Source organism: Symphalangus syndactylus, chromosome 4 (genome assembly GCF_028878055.3).
Source record: "Symphalangus syndactylus isolate Jambi chromosome 4, NHGRI_mSymSyn1-v2.1_pri, whole genome shotgun sequence".
Classification (NCBI taxonomy): domain Eukaryota; kingdom Metazoa; phylum Chordata; class Mammalia; order Primates; family Hylobatidae; genus Symphalangus; species Symphalangus syndactylus.
Genome location: NC_072426.2, coordinates 55,057,768 through 55,081,112, shown reverse-complemented (window position 1 = coordinate 55,081,112; position 23,345 = coordinate 55,057,768). Strand labels below are relative to the sequence as shown.

General features: G+C 38.3%; 1 protein-coding gene and 1 non-coding gene across 3 annotated transcripts in view; one reads left to right on the top strand and one right to left on the bottom strand.

Annotated features, from left to right (window-relative positions):
- The window catches only part of PDE5A (phosphodiesterase 5A), a 132,924-nt gene that overhangs the window by 70,167 nt on the left and 39,412 nt on the right, over nt 1-23,345 (bottom strand). The window lies entirely within an intron of this gene.
- LOC129481458 (small nucleolar RNA SNORA11) lies at nt 2,770-2,896 on the top strand. Its single transcript, XR_008657447.1, has one exon. It is a non-coding gene; the product is annotated as a small nucleolar RNA SNORA11 (small nucleolar RNA).

The window sequence follows — 23,345 nt, the reverse complement described above, 5'->3', positions numbered from 1 at the left end:
GGCGATTCCTCAGGGATCTAGAACTAGAAATACCATTTGACCCAGCCATCCCATTACTGGGTATATACTCAAAGGGCTATAAATCATGCTGCTATAAAGACACATGCACACGTATGTTTATTGCGGCACTATTCACAATAGCAAAGACTTGGAACCAACCCAAATGTCCAACAACGATAGACTGGATTAAGAAAATGTGGCACATATACACCATGGAATACTATGCAGCCATAAAAAATGATGAGTTCATGTCCTTTGTAGGGACATGGATGGAACTGGAAATCATCATTCTCAGTAAACTATCGCAAGGATGAAAAACCAAACACCGCATGCTCTCACTCATAGGTGGGAACTGAACAATGAGAATACATGGACACAGGAAGGGGAACATCACTCTGGGGACTGTTGTGGGGTGGGGGGAGGGGGGAGGGGGGAGGGATGGCATTGGGAGATACACCTAATGCTAAATGACGAGTTAATGGGTGCAGCACACCAACATGGCACATGTATACATATGTAACAAACCTGCACATTGTGCACATGTACCCTAAAACTTAAAGTACAATAAAAAATAAAAAAATAGAAAATGAACATTTTATATGGGTTTTAAATATAATATTTCAAAACGGCTAAATGCTCTTTTACTAAAAATGAAACCGGACCTAGTGGCCAATCATGGAAAGAATGCAGGAGCATCATTAGGGCAAAAATAATTCTTAATGTAGGGATGTAGTCCAACTTCTTTTGAAATTTCTGCCCTTGAAAATTATTTTACCTTCAACAGACTTATTTTTGGGAAAGAGGGTACTGAAAAATCAAAACAGGAATTAACACGCTGAGGCTTATTTCAAACAGATCAGAAGGCATTTGGAAGTTACTTACCTTTTAGTTCCACCTTCATTTTGAGTTATTACCTTAGTCTTATAAAGACCTTCAACTTACTCTTCTCTCCTCTTTATTACTTATTAATTCTACTCTTTCCTTTCTTCTGCTATTTAGTATCAGTGGAATAAGCTATTATCCTCTAACTGGCTATACTTCAGAAATATGTATCTTTAGTTCTATGTGGATGGTTCACTTTGTTTTCTCAGCTCACTATAGTATCTTAGCTTTAAGAAAAAGATATAAAATTCTCCTCTAGGATAGCAGAACAAGGAAGGGGAAATACCTTCTTGTCTTATGTAGTTTTCTAGTCTTCTTAACATTTTTCTTTCTCTCTTTTTTTTTTTTTTGCCCGTATGGTAAAGGGATATTAATTGTTTTTAAAAGTAGAATTATGCAATTATCCTATACCTTTTCATTTCCCTTAGAGCAACTCTCTCTTATTTTTACATACTCTTTAGCTCTTGAAAACAGCGGCAGATTTCCAGATGCTCTAACCTCAGTGACTAAATTTCTAGTAAAATTCCTCTAAGGTCCAAAATGTCTGGATTGTAGTTAGGAATGTTCACTGGAACTATAATAAGAGCCACTTGAAGGTCATTGGGGTCTGATATAGAGTAGCATAATTCAGTTATTTTAAACGCTCAGATATTCATTCATCCACTCAACAAATACTGAAGTGCCTATTACGTACCAAAAAGTAATAAAAAACTGGGGAAGTGATTACTCTGAAGGAGCTCAGAATCAAGAATGAGTGATACATAAACATAGACTTATAGCATAGTAGGATGGTGGGATCAGTTGATACAGTGGCCACGGATTGCTAGGAGCACTGAAGGGGCACTTAATGTGGGTAAAAGAGAAGGAGTCACAGAAATGACATTTAAATTTTTTTTCTCTAATAAATAGTTTTACAAAGTAAAGACATAAACTTTAAATCTGTGTTTTAAGAAAGATGAGTTTCAAACAGATATAGAAAGTATTATGCAAAGTTTCTGATAAATATGCAGTACAAAAAGTATACATTGATATGCTATCTGCACCTGGAACTGTATGAAGCAATGTACTAAGCAAGAAAATAAAGAGAAAGCTCCTGCTCACTCGAAAATATAAAAAGACAAAAAATCAGCTGCTTATTAAATGATCATTAATCAAACTATATTAACATTTTAGTCAATCATCATATCAACATAAATTTACAGTAAGATGATGATTCCTTTCAGTCTTTTTTTTTTCTTTTTGAGACGGGGTCTGGCTCTGTTGCCAAGGCTGGAGTGCAGTGGCACAATCACAGCTCACTGCAGCCTTGATCTTCCAGGCTGAGGCTATTCTCCCACCTCAGCTTCCAAGCAGCTGGGACTACTTGGAAGGCATGTACTACCATGCCTGGTTAAATTTTAAAAATTTTTTTGTAGAGATGAGGTCTCACTATGCCCAGGCTGGTCCCAAACTCCTGCGCTCAGGCAATCCTTCTGCTCTGGCCTCCCACAGTGCTGGGATTACAAACATACAGTAAGATAGAAGAAATAAATTCAATGTTTTATAGTATAGGAGGGTGACTATACTTAACAAAAATGTATTGTATTAGGGGTAATAGACACCAGAAATACCCTCATTTGATCACTATGCATTATATACATGTAACAAAGTTTCACATATACCCTGTAAATTTGTACCAATAAATAAATAAATATTAAAAAAAACCAAGTTCTGTCAAAAGACTATTAGACCAGGAAAATAGAGTTGGTCCTTTGTATCCAACTGTGATAGAAAATGTTTGACAAAAAAAATTTTAAAACCCACAGCGATAAAAATAACATAAAATAAATATAGTAGGACAATTATGTACAGAGCAGTCACATTATATTAGGTAGTATAAGTAATCTAGGGGTGTGCTCAGAGCAGGGGGCTGAAGAATGGCTCCTCTGTTTACAACACATGGAACAGGCATCTGGGGTCACTGTGACAAGGGGCACAAAACTTGTGACTCCCTAAGAACAAATGTCCTACACGTGTAACAAAAAAAGTAATCCAGATGATTTACAGTATATGAGAGGATGTGCATAGGTTTTATGCAAATATTATGCCATTTTACATAAGAGACTTGGGCATCCACAGATTTTGGTATGAGGGGATGGAGTGGAGTCCTCAAATCAATCCCTCTTTGTATTCTAAGAGACAACTTGTATCTAACATGTATATGTGCCTCCATCCCCAGAAGGATGACATCTGAAAAATGACACTGATAAAAACAGACAAAAAATAGAAGAAAAGGCATAGTGTTCATCCAGGGTCGCATACACAATAGAAGACAAATAACAGTTTAATTCTCTGACTTTAAGGATCCTGAGCAAAACTGGCACCCTCTGCCCTCATGTTCATATAAAGTCAGTCCTTCTTTCCGCTGTCATCCATTGCTTCCTTAAACAAATTAGATCATTGTCTTTAAATCAAGTAACTGCTAACTATAGGCTTTGAAATGTCCATTTTTAATGACAGCTTTTACTCTAAGTATATGTCAGACTCTATGTGAGAGGCAGCACCCCTAAAAGCATTAGCTTCCATATCAGAACGTCCATTCACTTTTGCCTACCTGCTGGCTAACTGTACTCTCAGATACGGGTACTCCATGCTATTTCTGTAAAAGCGCAAAAAGCCTTTCTGTTTTCTATTTTATTGGCACTATGCACAGCACAAATGGATGTTATGTCCTCACAGGGTCGAGTGTTCTTTTAGGAATGCGAAGGCCAAGACTTGACTCTCACTGGGCGAGCAGTATGGAATGTGACAGCTGGTTGTTTCAGGGCAACTGATCATTGCCACAGTGAGCAATTTCTTCTTCAATAAGCAGCTGCCCCAGACATTTACCGAGGCCATACATCAATCCCAATACATTTCCCCATCCCCAGTTCAGGGGATGCTCAGCATGGAAACTAAAAGCAAAAGAGGAAAGGACAGACTACAAATCATAGCTATCCCTCTCTCTCAGCCTCAGAAGATCTCCATTGCAATGACAGGACTCTAGACAGTCTAATCTGTGCCAAATACAAACTTTACTAAGAAAACTAGAACTTAACAATATACAGAGGAGTTAGGGGAGAATTTTCCCTAGTGCTCTTTTCAAACTTTTCTTTGACTCATTTATTCATTCTGCCATAAATACTTTTTTCAACAACTAACTACTAAGTGCCTTTATGTACCGGTAGTGAACAAAACAGATGAAAATCCCTGTCTTCGTGGAGCTGACATTCTAATCAGTGTTAGGCTTGGGAATCCCACCCCCATACCCTCTCCCCACCTGCTTTACAGATGAGAAAACTGAGAGTGAGAGAGTTGACATAACTGATCCAGGCTTTCTGACTTCTCTTCTGAATCCTAAGGAATCATCAAGTTATGGTAATATTCCATGTGGTAGGCAAAATAATGGCCCCCAAAGATGTCCTTGTCCTAATCTCTGGAACCTATGAATATGTGACCCTTAAATGACAAATGAGGTTTTTGACATGTGATAAAGTTAAAGATCTGGAGATGGGGAGATTATCCTGAATTATCTAGGTGGGCCCAATGTAATCACAAGGTCCTTATAAGGAAAAGTGGAATGCAGGAGAGGCAGAGTCAAGGAAACATTTGACGATGCTATTCTGCAGATTTTGAAGACAGAGGAAGGGACCATGAGCAAAGGGGTACAGGCAGCCTATGGAGGCTAGAAGGGGCAAGAGAACAGGTCTGTTTCTAGAGACTCCACACAGAAACACAGCCCTGTAGATGCCCTGATTTTAGCCCACTGGGAATTATTTTAGACTCCGAAGTCCAAAGCTTCAAATAATACATGTGTGCTATTTTAAGTCACTAAATTTCTGGTAGTTTTTTTACAGCAGCATTAAGAAACCAATACATTCCATTCAATTATGATTCTTATATTCTTGCATTCTTTTTCTTCTTCTCCTCACCTCATTTTATTTCTTCTGCTTCACTATGTAAATCTTCACTGTCTTTGAAGAACTTGACATCTCATTCCTAATCATCTTCCTGCCTTCAGTCCATCTTTGACACTTTAGCCAAATTTATATTCTTGGGGCACTGTTGTGCATACACAGATCATCTCATTTCTCAAAAATTTTAATGGTTTCACCCATCTACAGAATAAAAATTAAAGACTCTACCTAACATTCCACACTCTCAACTTAACTATACCACTTACATGGGTCTTTGAGTTAGAATACTGCAATGTCCTTTGTTCACATAATTCCTTGAAATATCACCTTCTCTACTGAGGCCAACTCTCCAAAAAATCTTCCCTTCAAACCTACCCCGCTGAAACTCCGTGTGGCAGTTGTATATGCCCTATACCAGGCAGGGTATTCCTTTTTAACCTTTTAACCTAATTTTCTTTACTCACATCCTAGCCCTGCAATTAGATTGTTTTCTAAGGACTTGATTTATATTTTATGCTATTATCAACACTTTGCATTGTTTTACATGTACTCAAAGGTTGAATAGTATGTATTGTTGATGATAATGGGAGAAATGCCAGAAAGAATAAAATTTTTTAGGGTGATGTACTAACTGAACAATGCACATTCAAATAATAATTAATTATGTCTTCCCATTTTTGGCTCTCGCCTTTGCTTAATATTAAGAAACCCATCCGTATCTGAGAACTTTGTGTGGCAGTAAAAACTTTATTTTCTTAATGAGCCATTAATTATGGAGTTGAAACTTATAGACTAAGGCGACACTGGAAGAGAGAAGAAAGAAAAGCTTAAGATTATTTAATTTTTAATTTAAAAAGTATAGAAAATCACAAAGAATGAGATAGTAAACATCCATGCCTTTGCCATCTAAAACAGTGGTAGTGTGAGACTTGTTAAAACACAGTTTCGTGGGTCTACCCCCCAAATTTCAGATTTTGTAGATCTAGACTGGGGCCTGTATTTCTAAAAGTTCTCAGATGATTACAAATGCTGCTGGTCCAGGGACAAAAGATGCATTGAGAACTACTGATATAGAATTACTAAATGTTAATATTTGGTGATGTTTCCTTTATTAATACTATTAAATTAAGATAAAATTAAATTGGACTTCCTCTTTCCGGTCTCATTCTTCTCCCCTCTGTTCCTCCTACTATAGTCAACCTTCTTCATTATACTGTTAAAAATATATAAATCTATACACAAAACATAGTACTTTTATCTTTCAAAAAGGTTTCTTAAATGAAATAATATATAGGAATAATTTTGCAACTTGCAATTATATTCAATGTTGTTTTTAAAGATCAATTCATATAAATCTGGTTCATGCATTTTATATACAATATTGCATTCCATATCAAACTGTATTCATTTGATCTCCAAAGAATGGATGTTTGGGTTGTTTGCAACTTTTTGCTACTACATTCTTTAAGAAACATCTTTGATTTTCTTCTTGTGCACATGTGCAGCAACTTCTCTGGTTAAATCTTCAAAAAGATTACAGAAATTTATACCTTTACTAGCAAGGCATAAGAGTCTCCATTAACCTCACATCCTTATCAGCATCTGGTGTTACCAGACTTTTTCAATGTTCGTCAGTCTGATGGGTATAAAATTGTATATCATTGTTGCTTTAATTTGTATTTTCCTGATTAGTAGAGAGAATGAACACCTTTTTTATTGTTATTGGCTAAGCTGGTATCCTCTTCTGTATTGCCTATGTGTACATTAGTCAATTTTGACCATTTTAGTTATGGTTTTGGGGTGGGCTCTTATTAATGAATTTTAGAATCAAAGTTAGATATTTCTTTAAGTGACTGGTAAGATTGATTTTATCCTTCTGTATATACAGGCACCTTTATACCTACGATTTATCTCAAGACAATGTTTACAGATATTCCATGGTTAGGGGATGAGACAAGGAAAAACAGAGGAGAATGATGCTTTTAGTTTCCTCTCACAGCCTTCGTGGCTACGAATGGGCAGCCAAGTAAGTTGGAGAGAAGCTTCTAAGGAATTGCAAGATATAAGAAAGCAGTGCCCTGAAGATAATTGGCATCAGAAATAACATGATCAATGCCATTGTTTCTAATACAGTTAAGAAATCTCCTCCTCGCTAAAACCAGAAAAATTCAAATGCTAAAAAGCTTGCCATTAAAAAAAGGAGAAGGGAGTGCTTGCCCTGTAACAGGCACTTTGTAACTGATCATTCATTTAATCCTTGGCATAATTCTTTAATTCTCATTCCCATTTTATCACAGAGCAATCTGATGTTCAGAAAACTTACATAACTAGTTCAAGAATATGCAGACCCAGACACTCTCCAAACTTGATCCCAAGAGCTACAATTCTTTCTACTACTCCCCACAGGAAAAAGTGAAATCAGCCCTAATATAAAATATAGGCTTTTTTTTTTTTTTTTTTTTTTTTTTGAGACAGAGTCTCGCTCTGTAACCAAGGCTGGAGTGTGATGATGTGCTCTCGGCTCACCGCAACCTCTGGCTCCCGGGTTCAAGCAATTCTCCTGCCTCAGCCTCCTGAGTAGCTGGGATTACATGCACCCACCACCACGCCCCGGCTAATTTTTATATTTTTAGTAGAGATGGGGTTTCACCATGTTGGTCAGGATGGTCTCAAACTCCTGACCTTGCGATCTGCCCGCCTCGGCCTCCCAAAGTGCTGGGATTACAGGTGTGGGCCACCATGCCTGGCCAAAATACAGGCTCTTATGGACTCCTCTTTTATACTCAAGGAACCATGGAGACCAAGGGTCCTCCAGTACATACTAACGCTTAGTCTTTAGATCTCATAAGCATGCTTATCTTCTTAATGCACATTTTCATCAAAGGGAATGGAACAATTTCAAAATTATCACTCTAAGAAACAAAGACAATCCAAAGTGGCTGCTAAAAGTTGTTTCTTAGACTTAGATTATAAGTCTCGTAACAAGTTTTCACAGCCAAGAACCACTTATGCAACATTTAAAAAAAATCCTATGTATCAAGGAAAAGTGAATAATAATGCAGTATCAAAAATAAGTAGATTCTTCAAGAAAAGGCAAAACTAATTTGTGGTGATAGATATCAGAACAGTGTTGCCCATGGGTGGTGAGGACTGATTAGGGAATTAGTTATAAAAATATATGTGCATTTTTCAAAACTCATCAAATTGTACATTAATATCTGACAAATGGCTAACTAGAATAACCAATGCAGAGAAGTCCTTAAAGGACCTGATGGAGCTGAAAACCAAGGCACGAGAACTACGTGATGAATGCACAAGACTCAGTAGTGGATGCGATCAACTGGAAGAAAGGATATCAGTGATGGAAGATCAAACGAATGAAATGAAGTGAGAAGAGAAGTTTAGAGAAAAAAGAATAAAAAGAAACAAACAAAGCCTCCAAGAAATATGGGACTATGTGAAAAGATCAAATCTACGTCTGACTGGTGTACCTGAAAGTGACGGGGAGAATGGAACCAAGTTGAAAAACACTCTGCAGGATATTATCCAGAAGAACTTCCCCAATCTAGCAAGGCAGGCCAACATTCAAATTCAGGAAATACAGAGAACGCCACAAAGATACTCCTCGAGAAGAGCAACTTCAAGACACATAATTGTCAGATTCACCAAAGTTGAAATGAAGGGAAAAATGTTAAGGGCAGCCAGAGAGAAAGGTTGGGTTACGCACAAAGGGAAGCCCATCAGACTAACAGCGGATCTCTCGGCAGAAACTACAAGCCAGAAGAGAGTGGGGGCCAATATTCAACATTCTTAAAGAAAAGAATTTTCAACCCAGAATTTCATATCCAGCCAAACTAAGCTTCATAAGTGAAGGAGAAATAAAATCCTTTACAGACAAGCAAATGCTGAGAGATTTTGTCACCACCAGGCCTGCCCTAAAAGAGCTCCTGAAGGAAGCACTAAACATGGAAAGGAACAACCGGTACCAGCCACGACAAAAACATGCCAAACTGTAAAGACCATCGAGGCTAGGAAGAAACTGCATCAACTAAGGAGCAAAATAACCAGCTAACATCATAATGACAGGATCAAATTCACACAGAACAATATTAACCTTAAATGTAAATGGGCTAAATGCTCCAATTAAAAGACACAGACTGGCAAATTGGATAAAGAGTCAAGACCCATCAGTGTGCTGTATTCAGGAAACCCATCTCACGTGCAGAGACATATATAGGCTCAAAATAAAGGGATGGAGGAAGATCTACCAAGCAAATGGAAAACAAAAAAAGGCAGGGGTTGCAATCCTAGTCTCTGATAAAACAGACTTTAAACCAACAAAGATCAAAAGAGACAAAGAAGGCCATTACATAATGGTAAAGGGATCAATTCAACAAGAAGAGATAACTATCCTAAAGATATATGCACCCAATACAGGAGCACCCAGATTCATAAAGCAAGTCCTTAGAGACCTACAAAGAGACTTAGACTCCCACACAATAATAATGGGAGACTTTAACACCCCACTGTCAACATTAGACAGATCAACGAGACAGAAAGTTAACAAGGATATCCAGGACTTGAACTCAGCTCTGCACCAAGTGGACCTAATAGATATCTACAGAACTCTCCACCCCAAATCAACGGAATATACATTCTTCTCAGCACCACATCACACTTATTACAAACTTGACCACATAGTTGGAAGTAAAGCACTCCTCAGCAAATGTAAAGGAACAGAAATAATAACAAACTGTCTCTCAGACCACAGTTCAATCAAACTAGAACTCAGGATTAAGAAACTCACTCAAAACCGCTCAACTACATGGAAACTGAACAATCTGCTCCTGAATGACTACTGAGTACATAACAAAATGCAGGCAGAAATAAACATGTTCTTTGAAACCAACTAGAACAAAGACATAACATACCAGAATCTCTGGGACCCATTCAAAGCAGTGTGTAGAGGGAAATTTATAGCAATAAATGCCCACAAGAGAAAGCAGGAAAGATCTGAAATTGACAACCTAACATCACAATTAAAAGAACTAGAGAAGCAAGAGCAAACACATTCAAAAGCTAGCAGAAGGCAAGAAATAACTAAAATCAGAGCAGAACTGAAGGAAATAGAGACACAAAAAACCCTTCAAAAAATCAATGAATGCAGGAGCTGCTTTTTTGAAAAGATCAACAAAATTGATAGAGCACTAGCAAGACTAATAAAGAAGAAAAGAGAGAAGAATCAAATAGACGCAATAAAAAATGATAAAGGGGATATCACCACTGATCCCGGAGAAATACAAACTACCATCAGAGAACACTATAAACACCTCTACACAAATAAACTAGAAAATCTAGAAGAAATGGATAAATTCCTCGACACATACACCCTCCCAAGACTAAACCAGGAAGAAGTTGAATCTCTGAATAGACCAATAACAGGCTCTGAAATTGAGGCAATAATGAATAGCTTACCAACCAAAAAAAAGTCCAGGAACAGATGGATTCACAGCTGAATTTTACCAGAGGTACAAAGGGGAGCTGGTACCATTCCTTCTGAAACTATTCCAATCAATAGAAAAAGAGGGAATCCTCCCTAACTCATTTTATGAGGCCAGCATCATCCTGATACCAAAGCCTGGCAGAGACACAACAAAAAAAGAGAATTTTAGACCAATACCCCTGATGAACATCGATGCAAAAATCCTCAATAAAATACTGGCAAACCAAATCCAGAAGTACATCAAAAAGCTTATTCACCATGATCAAGTCGGCTTCATCCCTGGGATGCAAGGCTGGTTCAACATATGCAAATCAATAAACATAATCCAGCATATAAACAGAACCAATGACAAAAACCATATGATTATCTCAATAGGTGCAAAAAAGGCCTTTGACAAATTTCAACAACACTTCATGCTAAAACCTCTCAATAAATTAGGTATTGATGGGACGTATCTCAAAATAATAACAGCTATCTATGACAAACCCACAGCCAAGATCATACTGAATGGGCAAAAACTGGAAGCATTCCCTTTGAAAACTGGCACAAGACAGGGATGCCTTCTCTCACCACTCCTATTCAACATAGTGTTGGAGGTTCTGGCCAGGGCAATCAGGTAGGATAAGGAAATAAAGGGTACTCAGTTAGGAAAAGAGGAAGTCAAATTGTCCCTGTTTGCAGTTGACATGATTGTATATCTAGAAAACCCCATCATCTCAGCCCAAAATCTCCTTAAGCTGATAGGCAACTTCAGCAAAGTCTCAGGATAAGAAATCAATGTGCAAAAATCACAAGCATTCCTATATACCAATAACAGACAAACAGAGAGCCAAATCATGAGTGAACTCCCATTCACAATTGCTTCAAAGAGAATAAAATACCTAGGAATCCAACTTACAAGGGATGTGAAGGACCTCTTCAAGGAGAACTACAAACCACTGCTCAATGAAATAAAAGAGGATACAAACAAATGGAAGAACATTCCATGCTCATGGGTAGGAAGAATCAATATCATGAAAATGGCCATACTACCCAAGGTAATTTATAGATTCAATGCCATCCCCATCAAGCTACCAATGACTTTCTTCACAGAATTGGAAAAAACTACTTTAAAGTTCATATGAAACCAAAAAAGAGCCTGCATTGCCAAGTCAATCCTAAGCCAAAAGAACAAAGCTGGAGGCATCACGCTACCTGACTTCAAACTATACTACAAGGTTACAGCAACCAAAACAGCATGGTACTGGTAGCAAAATAGAGATATAGACCAATGGAACAGAACAGAGCCCTCAGAAATAATGCCACATATCTACAACCATCTGATCTTTGACAAACCTGACAAAAACAAGAAATGGGGAAAGGATTCCTTATTTAATAAATGGTGCTGGGAAAACTGGCTAGCCATATGTAGAAAGCTGAAACTGGATCCCTTCCTTACACCTTATACAAAAATTAATTCAAGATGGATTAAAGACTTAAATGTTAGACCTAAAACCATAAAAACCCTAGAAGAAAACCTAGGCAATACCATTCAGGACATAGGCATGGGCAAGGACTTCATGTCTAAAACACCAAAAGCAATGGCAACAAAAGCCAAAATTGACAAATGGCATCTAATTAAACTAAAGAGCTTCTGCACAGCAAAAGAAACTACCATCAGAGTGAACAGGCAACTTACAGAATGGGAGAAAATTTTTGCAATCCACTCATCTGACAAAGGACTAATATCCAGAATCTACAATGAACTCAAACAAATTTACAAGAAAAAAACAATCCCATCAAAAAGTGGGCAAAGGATAGGAACAGACACTTCTCAAAAGAAGACATTTATGCAGCCAAAAGACACATGCAAAAATGCTCATCATCACTGGCCATCAGAGAAATGCAAATCAAAACCACAATGAGATACCATGTCACACCAGTTAGAATGGCCATGATTAAAAAGTCAGGAAACAACAGGTGCTGGAGAGGATGTGGAGAAATAGGAACACTTTTACACTGTTGGTGGGACTGCAAACTAGTTCAACCATTGTGGAAGTCAGTGTGGCGATTCTTCAGGAATCTAGAACTAGAAATACCATTTGACCCAGCCATCCCATTACTGGGTATATACCCAAAGGATTCTAAATCATGCTGCTATAAAGACACATGCACACATATGTTTATTGCGGCACTATTCACAATAGCAAACACTTGGAACCAACCCAAATGTCCAACAATGATAGACTGGATTAAGCAAATGTGGCACATATACACCATGGAATACTATGCAGCCATAAAAAATGATGAGTTCATGTCCTTTGTAAGGACATGGATGAAGCTGGAAACCATCATTCTCAGCAAACTATCACAAGGACAAAAAACCAAACACTGCATGTTCTCACTCATAGGTGGGAATTGAACAATGAGAACACATGGACACAGGAAGGGGAACATCACACACTGGGGCCTGTTGTGGGGTGGGGGGAGGGGGGAGGGATAGCATTTGGAGATATACCTAATGTTAAATGACGAGTTACTGGGTGCAGCACACCAACATGGCACATGTATACATAAGTAACTAACCTGCATGTTATGCACATGTACCCTATAACTTAAAGTATAATAATAAAAAAAGATATGTGAGTTTCACTGTACCTGAATTTTAAAGCATTTTAAAAGCAAATGAACATGTAATTGCTGAAGGTATGTGAAAGTGGAGGCCCATGTGCCAAGTTCCCAGCTGTCTGGGTAATGTTGAAGCAGGCTGACGTCCTGATCATCTGTTCTGTGCTGTTAGGGAGAATGGTCGCTCCCCAGACGGTGCCAGGGCAAATCCAGCCTCTGGGGGTCAGTAGCTGTCCTGCCCCAGGAACATCCTGTAGGAATAGAGTCAACCTGAGACTGGGGTTCTTCCCCACGAGGAAATGCTTGGCATAATTATTGATCCTAGTGTTTATCCTCATCCCTTTGAACAGTTAAAAAAAAAAAATCCCCCTCCTGCCAAATACTAAACTCTCTGCCACACTAGCTTTTAAGTAATGAGATAAAGCTCTTAAACCTAGAACTAAAGGGACTTTTTGTCTTCTTATTAGATCTTTCTGTCCCTTGAGATACAGAGATTCTAACCAGAGACAGAACAGCGCATAGCCATTGTGAGCAAAGTCTCCATATAAGCCCTTTAAAAACTGCCAGAGACACAAAGGTTACGTAGCAGAAAACAGCCTGCTGTCTTTCCCATGGCAGGGAACATTCAGTGTTTACTGTTGTTGTTTAACTTTCCATTCCTCCATTTGTCTGGCTTTGCAACATTCTCAGAAGGAGGAAATGGACATTTTCTGACCCCCACGAGGTGAGAGCTCTGCAGTAGGCACTGTCACATTCCTCATCTCACTAGGAATTCAAAACCACCCTGTGTGTTTGCACTTCATGCTGAAACTTTACAAACCAGTTGCCTAAAGCATAGAGAGAAGAAACTTGCTGAAGGAATCACGGCTCCTAAGCCAGCACAAGACCAAGTCACTTTTGCTACAGTCAGACCTCTTTCTTTCACACTCTGCCTCTCTGCTTAAGTGAGAGTAAGCCCAAAATGTCAATAAAAAATGTTGTATAGCAACATAGGTTATACAAGTTGTACTTCATATCAGAATACTTCCACCACTGTTTATGTTCACTTTTACACTATACATTGCGAAAAATGACTTCAGAGCCCTGGATCTATTTAATAATGAAGATTTATGTTAAGGGTGGTATCCTGCCTGACGCTAGGTGTTGGCCTGCAAAGCATAGGCTTACCCTGGACAGTGTTGTTGGATTTGGACTCTGCTAAATCAGGATCAAGCTTGTTCCAGCATTGCCTGTACTTATTATGAGTCCTTGTCTCTATAGCTTTGTAAAATGCCTAGCCAGTAAAGCTTCCTGATAATTACAGTATAGAGTGGTGTGCCCATAATGGGCATCTAATACAAACAGAAAAGAAGTAACACAGCAAAAATGGTAAAAAGCAAGTTTTGTGCATCAAAACACTAAATAGGCTGAATAGAATTTAAAAATTAAAGTTGGTATCGAAGGGGTTGAAAGAATGCCTTCTCTACTAGAGCTGAACTAAGTGTTTGGATCACTGCTGTTGCCTCTACTGGTCTAGCTAATCACATATATAGCCATTGAAAGCTAGATAGCCATATAATTTAACATAAGATATTCAAGAAAAACATATGTGTGTGTGCGTGTATATATATGTACATACATAATTTCTTTACATTCTAAGTCCTTCATATGGAGAACATAGTTTATTATGTTCTCATAGCCAAAACATAATTTTATCTCGAAATATTTTCCCTCCAAATGGAAGATGTGCCTGAGAAGCTAATCATGTATGAAAGCACAGATGCAGACATCTGTCTCACTAGCGAAACTCCTAGTTGTAGGTGTCACCAGCAAAAAAAGACATGACCTCTTCTCCATAGCTGTGCCAGTTAATATACAATGAAGTAATTGTAGGCATGCCTCACAGATATTGTGGGTTGGTTTCAGACAATGGCAATAAAGTGAGTTACACAGATATTTTGGTTTCCTAGAGGATATAAAAGTTATTTTTAGACTATACTGTAATTTAAGTGTGCAATAGCACTATGTCTAAAAAACAATGTACATACCATAAATAAAAAACACTTTATTGCTGAAAAATGGTAACAATCACCTTAGTCTTTAGCTAGCTATAAACTTTTTGCTGGTGAAGGGTCTTACTTTGATGTTGATGTCTGCCGAATGATCTGGGTGGTGGTTGCTGAAGGACGGGGCTGTTGTGGAAATTTCTTAGCATAAGACAACAATGAAGTTTGCCACCACGGATTGACTCTTCCTTTCATGATAGATTCCTCTGTAGCAAGTGATGCTGTTTGATAGCATTTTACCCACAGTAGAACTTCTTTCAAAATTGGAGTCAATCTTTTCAAGGCGTGCCACTGCTTTATCAACCAAGTTTATGTAATATTCTAAATCCTTTGCTGTCTTTCAACAATATTCACAGCATTTACAGCAGGGGTAGAGTCCATCTCAAGAAATCACTTTCTTTGCTCATCCATAAGAAGCAACAGATCATCTGTCCAAATTTTATCATGAGACTGCGGCAATTCAGTTACATCTTCTGGCTCTATTTCTAATTCTAATTCTCTTGGTATTTCCACAACATCTGCAGTTACTTCCAACAGTGATGTCTCAAACCCTTCAAAGTCATCCATGAAGGCTGGAATCAACTTCTTCCAAATTCCTGTTCATGTTGATAATTTGACCTCCTCCCATAAATCACAAATGTTCCTAATGGGATGTAGAATGTTGAGTCCTTTCCAGAAGGTTTTCAATTTACTCTTCCCAGAGCCACCAGAGGAATCCCTATTTATGTCAGCTATGGCCTTATGAAATGAATTTCTTTTTTTTTTTTTTTTTGAGATGGAGTCTCGCTCTCTCACCCAGGCTGGAGTGCAGTGGCGCAATCTCGGCTCACTGCAAGCTCCGCCTCCCGGGTTCACGCCATTCTCCTGCCTCAGCCTCTCCGAGTAGCTGGGACTACAGGCGCCCGCCACCACGCCCGGCTTATTTTTTTGTATTTTTTTTAGTAGAGACGGGGTTTCACCGTGGTCTCGATCTCCGGACCTCGTGATCCGCCCGCCTCGGCCTCCCAAAGTGCTAGGATTACAAGCGTGAGCCACCGCGCCCGGCCACGAAATGAATTTCTTAAATAATAAGACTTGAAAGCAGAAATTAGTACTTGGTCCAATGGGCTGCAGAATGGATGTTGTATCAGCAGGCATGAAAACGACATTGATTTCCTTGTGCATCTCCATCCAAGCTCCTGGGTGACTAGGTGTACTGTCACAGAGCAGTAATATTTTGAAAGAAATCATTTTCTCTGAGCACTAGGTCTCAATAGTAGGCTTAAAACATTCAATAAATCATGCTGTAAACAAAGGTGCTGTCATCTAGGCTTTGTTGTTCCATTTGCAGAGGACAGGCTGAGTTGAATCAGCATAATTCTTAAGGGCCCTAGGATTTTTAGAATGGTAAGTGAGCACTGGCTTCTACTTAAATTCACCAGCTGCATTATTAGCCCATAACAACAGAGTGAGCCTGTCCTTTGATGCTTTGAAGCCAGACATTGACTTCTCCTCTCTGGCTATGAAAGTCTGAAATGGCATCTTCTTCTAATAGAAGTCTGTTTAGTCTACATTGACAATCTGTTGTTTAGCATAGCCACCTTCATCAGTGATCTTCACTAGATCTGGATAACTTGCTAAAGCTTCTCCATCAGTACTTGCCACTTCACCTTGCACTTTTGTGTTATGGAGATGGCTTCTTTCCGTAAACCTCATGAGACAACCTCTGCTAGCTTCCAACTTTTCTTCGGAAGCTTCCTTACCTCTCTCAGCCTTCACAGTATTAAAGAAGTTAGGGCCTCACTCTGGATTGGGCTTTGGCTTAAGAGAATGTTGTGACTGGTTTGATCTATCCAGACCATTCAAACTTTATATCAGCAATAAGGCTATTTGACTTTCTTAGCACTCATGTGTTCATTGGAGTGGCACTTGTAATCTCCTTCAATAGCTTTTCCTTTGTGTCCACAACTTGGCTAACTGGCACAAGAATCCTAGTTTTTGGCCTATCTCAGCTTTCAACATGCCTTCCTCACTAAGCTTATTCATTTCTAGCTTTTGATTTAAAGTGAACACTTGAACACTTAGAGAACACTATAGGGTTATCAACTGGCTTAATTATAATACTGCTGTGTCTCAGGGAATAGGGAGGCCAAAGGAGAAGGAGAGAGACAGGGAACATGAAGAAGGTGAAAGCTTTGGTGAAGTATGTTCAAGAGAGAATGGAAGGAAATGGAAATGGCAAACGTGGCCTGTATAACTCTTTCAAAGAGTTTTGTTCTGGTGATGATCAGAGAAATGAGATGGTAAAGCAGATGTGTGGTCCAATGAGTGTTCTGCTTTTGTTTTCAAGATGGGAGAAATAGCAGCATATTTGTATGCTGATGAGCAGATTTGATAGCCAGGAAAACTTTAATGATTCTGGACATAGAGAAGAGAATTGCTGAGCTAATTTCTTTGACCAGGCAAACTGAGATGAGATCTGGCGCACAAATGGGAGGCTGGCCCTTGCTGGTTCAGATAGTTCATCCCAAGAAGTAAAAGGGTAACCAGAGTATATGGACTCAGATGCTGGAGCAGGAGAAAGAAGTAGGGGAAGTTCTCTTGTGGAAATATTCTTCTAATTGTGTTGGCTTTCACTGAAACAGTAAGCAAGGCCATCATCTGAAAGCGGGGATGGGGAGGCAATGTAGAGATTTCAGGGGAGAAGAGAAAGGATTAGAATGTAAAACAATACATGCAAAAGAAAAAGAGCTAACTGTTTTGTTCCCCACAAACCAATGACTTATTTTAGGAAATATGACAACTCTCCCCCTTTATAACCTATCTACAAAGCTAGAAAGTATTTCAGATTCTTCCCTCTCCCTCATTCCTCCATCAAATCAATCACTAAACCTCCTAAACAGAAGTGTAACCAATCCACAAAAACCTCTTTAGCAGCTTTCCTGCCTCTAAACAAAGCACTCTCTCTGCTTATGAACAAATATGAAAGTTAATTATCAAAATATATCAAGTGTCAAATTACATGGCTCTGGGTTAGAAGTGAAGAAAATGGTTCAAACTCACTGCCGTAGCCACCCAGATTTTTAAATAACAGCAAATATTTCCTGGCATTAAAAAAAATTCAGTACCTCCTTTGCATGACATTAGAAGGCTCTTCTTGATCTTGCCTCTGTCTACCTGTCTGACCTCATTTCCAGGCACTTCCCTCCTTCTAGTGGATGCTCAAACAGTGTAGCAAAGTAATAGACATATTCCCTCTGCTCTCAGTCTGTCAACAGAGGCAGAAAACGATGGTGCAGAAAGATATAATAGAGACATACCAATGAGCATTCCCTGTGAATATTAAGTAGTGAGTACTTATATTACGTGCAAACAGAGATCTTATGTAGAACTGTTAGTATTTGTGGCATAATATTTTAAAAGTCTTGGCTGGGTGCGGTGGCTGACACTTGTAATCCCAGCACTTTGGGAGGCCAAGGTGGGCGGATCACAAGGTCAGGAGTTTGAGACCTGCCTGGCCAACATAGTGAAACCCTGTCTCTACTAAAAATACAAAAAATTAGCTGGGTGTGGTGGCAGGCGCCTGTAATTCCAGCTATTCGGGAGGCTGAGGCAGGAGAATCGCTTGAACCCAGGAGGCGGAGGTTGCAGTGAGCCGAGATCATGCCACTGCACTCCAGCCTGGGCGACAAGAGTGAAACTCCGTCTCAAAAAAAAAAAAAAAGTCTTTTAATACCTCAATAATTTGCCACCATACAAAGAGGCAGACATCTTCCTCTTTTTCTCCTTGGTGCTCCCTTTTTCATGCTCTACTTCCTCTTTTCCCTCTGATTTAAGACAACCTTGAACACCAATTTTTGTGTAAACCTTTGTGTAAACCCAGTCTATATCGCCTCTCCTCTGGTAGTTCATATTATTTTTTAGTACATGAAAGGTGAGAAGTCAAAATGATTTTAAGAGATCATTTTAATTAATGAGCAGAGTTCCTCTTTTATCCTCTGGCTAGTTTTAAGGAAAGAGAAAAATAAACATGAATATATATGTTCTATATAATAAATAATGAAAGTACATTAGTACTATGTCTGGTAGGTTAAAGTGTCTCCACAAATTCTCTGATACTACTCTTTTCAAGAGCTGGAGCCTAATTCCCTTCCTCTTGAGTCGGGTGTAGAACTTAAAGCCTCACTGCTAAAGAACAGAATGCCGGGAAAGTCTTGGTGATGGACAACTTTGGAGACGAGGTCATATAGAGCACTACTGCTTCCTCCTTGCTCATTTTTTCTCAAATTGCTCACTCTGGAGATGTCAGCTGCCATGATGTAAGGACACCGAGCAACTTATGAAGAGCCCACATGGTGAGGAATGAAGCATTTCTCCCAAAAACCTCTTGAAAATGGATGATCAAGCATAAGTCATGCAGCCCCTGCCCACATCCTGACTGTGTGAGATACCTGAGCCAGAAGGAACCAAGCTTGCTAAGCCACTCCAGAATTCCTGAACCACAAAAACTGTGAGATAATAAATGTTTGTTCAGAATCACTTAGTGTAATTTGTTATGTTGCAAGAGATAACCAACATGGCATAGTACTTATGATTATCAAATAATTTATAATAATCAAATAGATCTAGAATTCTAAATCCAGGTCATTTTCACTCCATTTCATTACTATAAAATGATGCAAAAAAATTTAAATATTTTTGTAAGATCCTCATCTCTTGCTCTTTGATTTAAATTCAGCCTGGACTATTAATTTCCATTCTATGATCAAAAGCAAGTGGAGATTTAGCATAGACTATTAATTTCCATTCTATGGTAGAAGAGAAGCAAATGGAGCTTTTTAGATAAGCATTTAATAACAAGGAATACAGGGTATTTAACAGTTGATAAAGTACTTTACCTATGGAATCTTAGACATTAATGGATGAGTATAGATGTTTGTACATATCTATTGAGAGCAGAAATTTCATTAACAATCACCTTAACTCTTCAAGAATGCATGAAAACATGAAAATTATTTTATAGTCAAAATCCACCCCAGAGTGCAATTATATGATATTGGGTTAGATACTATACAAAGAAATGTTTTATACTTATCTGGTTCCAGATCCCTAATATCCATTATTCAGGGACTATGTAAAACTTCTCAAAATTAAATTTATAAATCATCTATTAAATTAAAAATGTAATGCATTCCAAAAAGTGCTGAAATGGTTATCTTGAAATTACCAAAGAAGATAAGCTTCCTATTGAATAAAATATAGTACTCAGTATGAACCAAATTTTCTGATCATTAAAAATAGGATACCATTTGGGTACACAAAGCCTACCACATTAATTTAATCTTCAGTTTCAAGTTTTTATTCACTCTTTCTTTTTCTTCTTGATCAACAGTGTAGACTTGGGGATTTCACATATTAGCACTATGTTTTTCATCTGCTGCTCTTAAGAAACATTCTTCTTTTAGGAAAGCAGTTAACATCTTCATAATATATACTTCGCTATTTAAAGGGCAGTGTGCAGAAGGAAAAAGAAAGGATCGTCACTATCACAACCTCAAGTCCAGAACAAACAGAAACTTTGCGGAGTACTTTTGTTTCGAAAACAAAACTACAAGAAAGAATACTGTGGGTAATAAATGCAGTGAACAATTTCTAACTTTTCCTTTTTTTTTTTTTTTTCAGGCTGGCGTGCAGTGGTGAGATCTCAGCTCACTGCAACCTCCACCTCCCTGGTTCAAGCAATTCCCCTGCCTCAGCCTCCTGAGTAGCTGCAATTACAGGTACATGCCACCACACCTGGCTAATTTTTTTGTATTTTTAGTACAGATGGGGTTTTACCATGTTGGCCAGACTGGTCTCAAACTCCTGACCTCAGGCAATCCGCCCGTCTTGACTTCCCAAAGTGCTGGGATTACAGGTGTGAGCCACCACGCCTGGCCAATTTGTAAGTTTTCGAAAACGTAACTAGCCAATTCTTTAAGACTAAAATAGATCTAGATCAACTGGTAGTCTGCTATTAAAAACTCTGCTTATTTTTACAGTTATATTTTCATCTATTTTGACTTAAAATTGAAGGATTATTAATAAAACTGTAACATTTATTTCCTCCAAGTTTACTTGCCAAATTTAAGAAAGCCGCAGTCAGTACTGTGAGTGTGAGAGATCACAGACAAGGACTCCTTGGCCTCCACCCTCCATGGAGATCAAGCATTTGTCATCAGGAGCATTTATGTGGTTCCTCTCTTGAGGCTGTGAGATAAACACAGCAGGGCACTTTCATCTCTTCCCAGGGATTTCTCTAGCTTCCCCAGTTCAGTCTTTCCTTCGAACTTGTGTGTTGCATATTGGACTCATTTAACATTTATCTTGTCACCTTATATACATATTTAATTTTTGGTGTACAAAAGCTACCTCTCCAATTTTTTTTTTTTTTTTTTTTGAGACGGAGTCTCACTCACTCTGTCACCCAGGCTGGAGTGCACTGGCACGATCTCAGCTCACTGCAGCCTCCATCTCCCAACCAGGTTCAAGCGACTCTCCTGTGTGAGCCTGCCGAGCAGCTGGGATTGCAGGCGCACGCCACACACCTGGCTAATTTTTGTATTTTTAGTAGAGACAGGTTTTCATCATGTTGGTCAGGCTGGTCTTGAACTCCTGGCCTCGAGTGATCCACCCCCCCTTAGCCTCCCAAAGTGCTTGGATTACAGGCGTGAGCTACCACGCCCAGCCTACCTCTCCAAATTGAAAAAAAATTTAAAAGCAAGTATCTTCTTTGCTTCATTAAACAAAAAAAAAAAATCTACAAAGTGCAGTGATTCAATAGTTATTTGTCAAAACAAGATAATTTAGGAGAAATAAATGAAAATATTTTTAAATGAGCAGACACAATCATAAAACTTAAATTCTAGAAAACACTTATTTTTGTATTTTGTAGTTGGAATTACATATCTGATTTCATGAATGCCTCAATTTATAAGTTTCGGTAGGTGTTAATCACTTGGATTCGCCAAAGTATAAATCTCATAAAAATTAGCTGATACTTTTTGAATCTTTTTAGTTTTTAAAAGGAAGATATAAGCTAAAATGCTAAGATATTAGCTAAAATGATCCTTTACCACAATGTAATGAATTTATCCTAAATCCTTGATTTTAACTGCCATATTTGCATCAAAGAATTGCAAGTATATCACTAAGTATGATAAAATAAAACCAAGATGATAAGATAAAAAGAGAGAAGGAGGAAAGAGCTCTGATTTCAAATTGAATTTCTACTTAATAACTGGAGTTGACATTCAACAATGATAGTTCAGCCTAGCCTGAAAGACATTATTGGATATAATCTCTAGTTCACATCAATAAGAAATTTTCAGAGCTTGCATTATTTCATAATGTCCTGCTTTCTACTCCTTATCCTCTCCTCCCCAAATAATCTACAGAAAAAAAAAAAATCAGTAGTCCCTGAGTGACAAATAGGGCTCTGAGGAAGAGTTAATATTTAGGGTCGGTTATACCAGTGCAGCCACTATAAATAAAAAAGAACACTCATCTTCACTATGTCATAACAGGCAATACATCAGGGGAGGGCAGTATTTCACAAATAGGTCATCTGAGCTAGGGGGAAAGATCTGAGCTTCTCTGTAATTCTTTACTAAACAAAAAAAAGAATTTTGTCTGGTTATAGAAATAATTAATACAAATGACAAAGATAAAAACTGGTCTAAGTGCCCAGGTCTGAAAAATCCAGAATTAACTTTGAAATAAATTTAATAGCAGCCATAAAAATTCACATACCTGTAACTTTTTTTTTTCCTTATGCTTCATTTGTAGTCATGGTTCTTCTCTGGAGCAGATTGGCTCAGATTAGTATGAAACATGCTTCTGTAACTCTTTTATCTCTGGTAAAAATTTTCTTCTAGATTCCTCTTAAGGCAATATAGAGGACGTGACTATGATCTCTCTCTTGCTCTCTGTCATCTCATTTTTCGTCTTAAAAAGTCTGTCTGCAGAGCGGTTTAAACACTAACATTGAAGGGCCAGCAGAATACAGCCAGGTCTCCTTGTTGCCACCTCAAGTCCTGCTTCTGCATGCAGCCACATTAAACACATCAGTGTACCTTCCACTCCAACAAAATCAACAATAATTTAAGTGCTTACTGCAGAGTCTCAAGAAAACACCAATCAGGAGGGAAGCAGAGTGCAGCCATCATCTATAGCAGACTTTTAAGAAATGCTCTTCTCTCTATTATGACCCCTACAGTCCGAATGCCTGGGTTTGAATCTCAGCTTTGCCAGTTTTTAGTTATGTGACTTTGAGCAAGTTCCCTAAATGTTTCATGTCTCAGTTTACTTTTTTATTAGGTAGGAATAAGATAATGGGTTACCCCTTATGGTTGT